Raw genomic sequence first — 6,853 nt, 5'->3', positions numbered from 1 at the left:
TTACCTTCCTTTGGGCTTGGAGGATCGTCTCCTTAAGGAGCGACCACTCTCCTTGGTCCACACTTCAAGAATGATGTGGATAAGCTCAAGAGGGTGCAGAGAAGGGACACCCACATGATTAGGGGCCTAAAGGATAGGCCCTATGAGGAGAGACTCTGGAAAATAGTCTTGTTCAGTCTGAGTAAGATGAGGCTGAGAGGTCACTTCATAGCTGCTTATAAGTATGTTGAGGGTGGGGGAGCACCAAGATCTGGGCGAGCAACTCTTCAGGGAAGGCTGCCCAGGGGAGTACAAGGACCAATGGTTAAAAAGTAATACAGGGAAGATTTAGGCTGAACATAAGGAAGAACTTCATCACCGTAAAGGAAACTAGAACCTGAAACACATTCCTGGCAGAGGTGCTGCAGTTGCCATCCTTGGAAGTGTTCAAGAGGAGGCTAGATAAGCACCTCATTGAGCTAGTTTATACTCCTTAACCTCCTGTGTATGGCAGGGGACTGAACTTAATGATCTTTCAGGTCCCTTCCAGTCCACTGATTCACTGTACTGCATGTGATGATTTTATAACTTCCAGCCTTCTGTAGGGAGGTTGGTAAAAGCTTGTATTCTTCTACTTTCTGTCAACTCATATTCCTTAAGTGTTCCTTACCTGAATGGGCAGCTAGTAATATTCAACAGCTGGTCATCATACTTATTCTAGGAGGGGTGTGATACAATCTTATAGTCATTTCATGATTTTGGTAACTTTCATGGGTCAGTAGATTTATAAGTACAACTTTACAACATCAACAAGAATGTTGTAAAGCTTGTTCATAGACAGATTCTGCAAATCATAACAATAAGGTTTTGACCAATTGGTACACAATAGTTCTTTATTAACGTGTTTTCTTTTCTATGATGTAAATAACAAAATTTGACTGAACTCCTCTAGAACTAGCTGCTGGCTTTACTGGTATGCAAGTAGTTCCAATTTGCATACAGCTTTTTAAACAGCTATAGCTACTTAACCATAATTCATATGGCTTTTACGTTTGGAAAGCTGCCTGTGCTTCAGTAGAAGAAATAACAGACTATGTTATGTTTTCTGGAGTTTTAAAACTCTAGACCATCAGAATAATCTTAAGGTTCATTGGCCCACCAGATTTTGCAAGGTGTAATTGATTAAAAGGTCAAATATTCTCATCGTTTTCTTTCTTCTTTACAATTTTTAACTCATCATTTTTTAGAGTATGGTTTCCAAGAAACTGGGTTTGATTAATTAATTGCCAGATATTTTGGGTATCATGAAAATGTTGACATTTATTGTCTAGTATGGTTAACTTAACCACAGTATTTCCAATATTTCCAGTATTTGCTTCTCAAAAGACCCACGGTATAGTGTCTTTATCCCTTTTAGGCAATAATGAAAAGACTTAAAAAATACTGGTTTTCATTCAATATTATTTCCTTAAGTTTGGATATTGATGTTCTCAAACAAGATGTAGGTGTGTTTTTAGTGGATTTAAAGCTACTTTGGAAATATTTTATTTCATTTTGAGAGATTAGCTTTCTTCTAATAGTTACCAATCTGTTATTTTGTTCAACATATATCAACAGATCAATGCAGTAATAAATGTGTGTTTAAGAACACATAGTTGTCTTTAGAAAAGGAACAGCATATCCTGCAGTAGCACAACTAAGGGTGGTCCAGCCAGATGCCTACCTGGACACTTCTGCGCTCTGGGATATATAGCTATTGGCAGTGGTGGCAACCGGGCCAACTATGCAGTAGCTGCCACTTTGGCACCTTCCCCCTGACCTGCCTAGTGCAGGGGGACTGGACCTGATGATCTACAGGGCACTTTCCTTATCTCCCCTCATAAGGTCCTGTTCATGATTTGAGCAAAAGGCAATTTGTGTAATGATGATACTTTAGGACAGACTAATAGTGGTTAAGTAGAAAAAAGGACTACAGTAACAAGTCCATCCTCATGCATGTCCAGGTTCTACTCCTTCAAAAGAGGAGGTATCAATTCATGCTACCCTTGTTCTTAGAAAACAAATCCAAAACTGGTGGACAAAATCACCCACAACACTGCAATTTTTTTCTAGACTATTCTGTTTCTCTGACTGTAGAAAATGATTCACAATATCTATCTATAGATACTATATGACTCACATAAGTTTTGTATATCAAATTTGTATATTATTTTTGAAATAGTGTGTGTTTTTACCATGTACTTCGTATAAAAAAACCCTACCAGATATAAGACATATGAGGGGAGATAAGGAAAGTGCCCTGTTTATTGATTACAAAGAACAAAAACATATAAAGACTTCACAGAAACAAACACAAAGACAAACACACTCATCATTCACACAGACAAACACACACAGACAAAAACACTCTATGGAGTTGTTATAGTTACCAGCTTGCTTGCTCAATGTTGGCACTGGGTGGCCAGCTTAGGCTCATTGAGGGTGACGGAAGTGGGGGTAAACAGACGTGTGTGTGCTCCCTGATGTTGCAGAGTGTGAATTCCCCATTCTGCATTGTTGGATCCCACTGTTATAGGGAGTTCAAGTCTTTGTCCGAAGTCAAGGTACTTTTCCATCCACATATCATCATTCTTTTCATTATCTCAACTTGAGGTCGTTCCTGTCATAAAAGTCAGTCTTCCAGCCTTGAAAGTTGTTTAGGCTAAATTGCAGGACATGCAGAATTTCTCCTTTTTCCTATTGCTTAGCCTGTCTCCTCTGCACCTGGTCACAAACTGGTTCTTCAGCCATCCATCTATCAGTTCATTGTCTGGTAACTCGCATACTCAGCACCTTAACAAACCTCCTCCTGCTTACGCAGGCCCAATAAACATTCCATACATTCTGCATTCTCTCACTCAATCATACCACTAAATTCATAGCTTGATTACATATATAAATGATTACACTTCATATATATATATATATACACTAACCATATTACTATCAATATAATGCTGTTATTACTTGATTTAAGCATAACCTATTCTAATACCAAGCCATTTAAACTAACATGTTTTGGCCTCACATAAAATATTGCTAAAACTTCATTTAATCACACACTACATCATGGGTTACATTAAGTAGCTGATGAATAAAACAAACTAGGAACCTTTCAAAACACTTCCACCACTTCTTCAGTCAGCATCTTTCACAATTTTAAATTATATATTTCCATTTGTATCTTTAGAATAAAGTGCAATACCACTTAGTGTGATAAAATAGATCTCTCTCTCACAGTGGAATTCATGAAAAAACTATATAAAACCAAAGTTATCTTTATTAATATGGATGGGAAAAAATTAAAATGTTATTAATAAGTAGGAAATATTATAATCTGAGCAAAATAGTTCATCAATCAAAAATCAAGTATAGAGAATATCTGAAATGGAAACATAATTGCACATATAAAATATATTACCTCTCTTCCTTATTTTAAGGGTTTTTTTATATAGATATCACCACTGGTATAAAAGTAGCACTATTCTGCAGGTACTTACTAAAAGATTATTGTAACTAAGAAGTATATGTTGATTGGCACTCTTGGAGTGTGTCTTGCCGAGTTTCAAGGACTGTAGTCTACTTCCTAAATGGTAATGAGCATTGTTTAAAAAATAACACCTAATCTTTAAATTAACCTGGCTATGTCTCTGATATGCAAATGTGTTTTACATGTATATTTCCTTTCAATTTTAACTGTGCTTGTGTTTAGTTAGTATATATAACTTCAAATTCATAGTGTAGAGTCTGTGGAAAGTTAATTTAATAAATTATGTTCCACAAATTTAATGTATTTTCTTTTTACCCCTTCCATAGGTAGCCAAGGGCAGTTTCCACTGACGCAGAATGTTACAGTTGTTGAAGGAGGAACGGCCAATTTGACTTGCAGGGTTGATCAAAATGATAATACTTCCCTCCAGTGGTCAAATCCAGCTCAACAGACTCTCTACTTTGATGACAAGAAAGGTAAATAAATTTGATAAATATTTTTGATTTTTTTATATACATAATAAATATCCTAAAATAAGATTGCTCATTTCATTCCCTAACTGCTTGCATTTAGCATGTTAAATATTAAAGATTTCAGTTTCCTAGGCAGACACTCAAAAGATTACTTAGATTGTAGTTTTTTATTAAATATACTGTATGTTTAATGTTTCTGAATAGTTTCCCTCTTTCACTCCCTCCTTCCCTCCCTCCTTTCCTCACAATGAAAGAAGTTTTTGGAAATGGATACCTTCTTTTTTCATAAAATTATGCATTGTCCATTCTAAGTATTTAGCAGAACATAATATTTTTCACGTTTACTGCTAGTTGATCTGGGCAACCTTGCTGAGAAATATATTGTTTGATATCCAAAGGGACAGAAGTAGCTTATAATCCACTTACTTGCCTACTGTAGTTGTTACGAAGCAGATCATATTTGGCTCCAGTTTATTAGAATTTTTGTTTGTTTTAAGCTATTAGTGTGTAGTTACCATAATATGGTTATTCACCCCAACAATTAATCAGCAGTTAAATCACTTGTATTTTCTGGCTTGGCTTTTCTAATTACATGATGCATGGGTTTTTTAGTTAATCTAGACAGTTAAGAAAACAGAAATAATGCCTATACTTTTTAGTAAGACAAATGCTGCTAATTTAACAGCTGAAACGTCTAAGATTTACATCTCTTTCTAACCTGAGAAGAGCCAAGAAATGTATTTTAACCAATAAAATATTGATAGAAGAATGACTTAAGTTTATATTATAATTACCTGGGCTAAACTTTATAAAATCTCTGTTTGGGTTTAGAACTGCCAAAGACTTTGTACTGATTTAATCTAAATAGAGTTCATCTGCGGTCCTATAGCCAGAACCCAATGTTCCATACTCAGTTTATTCAGCAGATGGGATTACTCAGGTGCTCAAAGTTAAGCACTACGTAAGTGCTTTGCTGGATGATAGCAAAAGTCCTTAGTGCCTTGCATGACCGAACCTTAAAGAAGCAGGTGTCATGCAGATCTGTGAATGTAACTGAAGTAGATTCTAAAAGCTGTTGTTTTATACCTGCAGAAACTACAATCAAAATATTTTCACATTGAATAACTTTCATTGCTGCTAATATAATAGCCCATCCAAATCTATTTAAGATGCTGAAGTGGCTCCTTTTTCCTTTGCCTAATTTTTTGTAAAGTATAATCATTTCATTTGCAATTTCTTTTGTGTCTCAAGTATGCTATAAGCAAATGATACCTAATGAAGGGTTTGTGATACGTTATCATTCCTGTCTCAAGCCTAGTCCCACAACTTTCACCCAGATGGTTATGCCTTATGTGCATTAGTCATCACAGTGCTTTTTCATTAAGGCTCAAATAACTAAGACGGAAGGGATTGGGGATCTCTGACAGATAATGCACATAATACTTGTCAACAAATCAAGGTGTGTGACAAATAAATTATCTTATAAAATAATTAGAAAATAAATTCTAATACTTAAAAATAGGAAAATTCAAGTATGTGTTTGCTTGAATAGGAATTACCTTTGGTATATGAGTTATATGCCATTTTACTAGCAATTGTTAAATGTGTGATACATCTTATATAATAACCAGAAGCAGAAGAAGCTAAATGAAATATTGCATAGTAAGTTCTTGTAGTCATTTTATATTCTTCATGGGAGGTCAAAGTAAAAACTTGAAGGGCCGCAGTCTTTATTGGATATTAGGCTGTCTGAAGGCTTTGAAGATTAGAAGAGGAAAATTTGCAGATGGCTTACTATGTATCTGCTACAAAACAAAATTACTAAATTGATCTAGAAATGCATTTGAATCATGCAGTCTATTTTATTTTATATTATTTCATTTTATTTTAATATCTGTAAGGCTTACAACCTGTTCATGTGATTTTTTTCACTGTAGAGTACTATACTGGAGGGAATGAGCTATACAAAGCAGGTCAAAATGCTATACAAAAAGCATTGCCATCCTCTCCCTACCAAATCCAGTAGTGAATTTCCACCTTTGACCAGTATGTATGTTTGTGAGTGTGCATGTGTTCCCTTGCATGCTGAAAGGGAAGAGACCTCCCCATATTTTTACTTTAGTTTCCAGTATTGTCATCCCAAGGCAGGGAAGAAATCATTTAGTTCTAAAAACTTAGCAATACTCCTAAGAAAATGCAGTATGTCGAGCCTGAGCCCAGTGTTGAAGAAGCAATCGTTAAGCCCTCTTCTATATACAGGCACTTCATTTGGATGCTGCTCAGTGGGCACATCTGCATGTGCCCCTGCGTCACTCTTGTGACTGCACTATCATTTAGTACTTCCTTTACTGTGCCATCGTTTAGTGTTACCAAACATTTGAAACCAAGAGAGCAACTTATAAATGCCAAAGACAGAATTTCTGAAGGAGTTTCATCTATGGAGAAATCATATGGAGTTTCATCTATGGAGAAATTTCATCTTGTACTAGAACTCTAAATGACCACAAATTCTATATTCTGAAGTAAAGTGAAAAAAACAGATACCTTTGACTTAACTTTCCTTCAGTAAGTTATTCATAACAGGCATATGGCAATTGAGCACATATAATTATAAACTAATTAAGCTATTTCTTTGGTAGGTTGGGAAGGATGGGGAGGGAGGAGACAGAGAGAGATTTATTTTGATATTTGGGAGGCATTCTGTTTAGTACAATAACGGACACTGAATAAATATCAAATTAAAGTCATATATGGGCAACACAAGAGAATGAACCAACACTATCAAATTTTAAGGGAATATGTGGCCAGAATAAATTATTCATTGACAAGGAGAGGTGAAATTTCTTTTCTATGAGATTGCTTTTTTTAAGGT

At 35.4% G+C, this 6,853-nt stretch overlaps 1 protein-coding gene across 2 annotated transcripts in view; it reads left to right on the top strand.

Annotated features, from left to right (window-relative positions):
- CADM2 (cell adhesion molecule 2) overlaps positions 1-6,853 on the top strand; it is a 339,304-nt gene that overhangs the window by 71,418 nt on the left and 261,033 nt on the right. For both annotated transcript variants that reach the window (XM_019528734.1, XM_019528733.1), the window contains exon 2: positions 3,835-3,984. The gene's annotated coding sequence lies outside the window, so the exon portion shown is untranslated. The remainder of the gene's footprint in view (positions 1-3,834; positions 3,985-6,853) is intronic.

The sequence above is a fragment of the Crocodylus porosus genome, unplaced genomic scaffold, assembly GCF_001723895.1.
Source record: "Crocodylus porosus isolate Cpor-Errol unplaced genomic scaffold, CroPor_comp1, whole genome shotgun sequence".
Classification (NCBI taxonomy): Eukaryota; Metazoa; Chordata; order Crocodylia; family Crocodylidae; genus Crocodylus; species Crocodylus porosus.
Note: the sequence above shows the minus strand (reverse complement) of the source record. Positions and strands in the feature narration are given on the sequence as shown.